Raw genomic sequence first — 1,575 nt, forward strand, 5'->3', positions numbered from 1 at the left:
TGTTTTGGACTCTATAAATACCCCAATCTCTTGCATTCATTTCTTCCTTCTAAGAGCATTAAATTGAGATAGTTTCAAACTTTAACTCTCTACTCTTTATTTATCTCTGTTGATTCATTCACTTTTGGAAAACTTTTGATTGAGTTTACTTTTGAAAATCATTTCATTTATCAAAGTTTTTCAAACCTAACACCTGAGCTTTACTTATTGCCATTCATTAAAGTGTTAGCCTACTTCTTTCCATTATACTCAACTTTGAATATATCTTTATTGTGGGAGAAGATTTCTTTTTTAAAGTTTACTTTTGATTGAATTATGGGTCGTGTTAAGTTCTCGGAAAGCTCAATGTTGTAAAAGGATCGGTGCTCCTTCTTCGTAAGTCACTGAAAGCTTTGTAGAAGATAGGATTGAACCATAAGTTAATCACATTTAGTGAAAAAGGCCTTGCTCATGACGAAGAGCAAGTAACGAGGGACATAGATCGTGATTGGATCGAACCTCTATAACATATCGTTTGCATCTTCTATCCCTTTCTCTTGTTATTTTTCAAAGTTATCTTCGTTGTTCTTTATCTTACTTGCAAATTGTTTATATTAGCAATTATTTTTGAAAAAGATTTAAATAACCAATTCACCCCCCTTTTGGTTGGTCGTTCTTGGGCTTTCAAGTATGATATTGCAGCACTTCGAGGTGACATAGCCGGCAGATGATTGGGTGATAGAGGTGGAAATCGAGGCGGTGATAGAGATGGGGGTCACTAGTCATACCAACGTTTCCAAATTATGGTTGACATGAATAGAATATAAAATTGAACGAAACAGATGTTTAAACACCTCTAAAAGTGCCGTCTAATTATTCATAATACGTTTACATAAATTGGAAATTTTACTAGAAAGTTGAAAGCTTTTCAGATTGCCGAGTACTTGTCACTATGCAACTGTCGCCATGCCTCAAATCAACCTGTGAGATTATAGTGGGTGGGAGTACTAAGAATAATACTCAGTAGGAAGACACTAGAGTAAATGATAAAATATGTATATGTTTTCAGAAATGCAAACTTTGATTTATTCGTGTTATCGTCAATCTCTTTCTCTTACTTGAACCACCAAACGGTGCCTCCTTCATGAGCAGCAAAATAATAGTGTCACCTTCAATCTCTTTCTCTTGTTTGAGGCACCAAACAGTGCCTCCTTCATGATTGCTATGGAAAAGGGGCAAAACAATTTTATGTATATGTATAAATGGAGGGTATAAATGAAATGAAACATATAGGGTATAAATGAAATGAAAATTGGCCTCTAAAAAAAATGTTGGCAGCCCTTCTTTGAACATTTAAGAGAATAATTGTTTATGTTTCATTTCAATGTATTTTATGTGAGTAATAATTGCAAAGTCTTTTGGCATTTCGTAACCTTTGGCATTTTAAAAGTTTTTTTTTTTTTTTAGTGTATATATATATTGAAATGAAACATATAGGTTATGTGGTATACTTTTGTGTTTATATAATTCCATGTATAAATCTCACATATGTTAGAAATTTGAATAAATTGAAATGAAAAATTAAAAAAAAAAAAA

Source organism: Olea europaea, chromosome 13, assembly GCF_002742605.1.
Source record: "Olea europaea var. sylvestris chromosome 13, O_europaea_v1, whole genome shotgun sequence".
Classification (NCBI taxonomy): Eukaryota; Viridiplantae; Streptophyta; class Magnoliopsida; order Lamiales; family Oleaceae; genus Olea; species Olea europaea.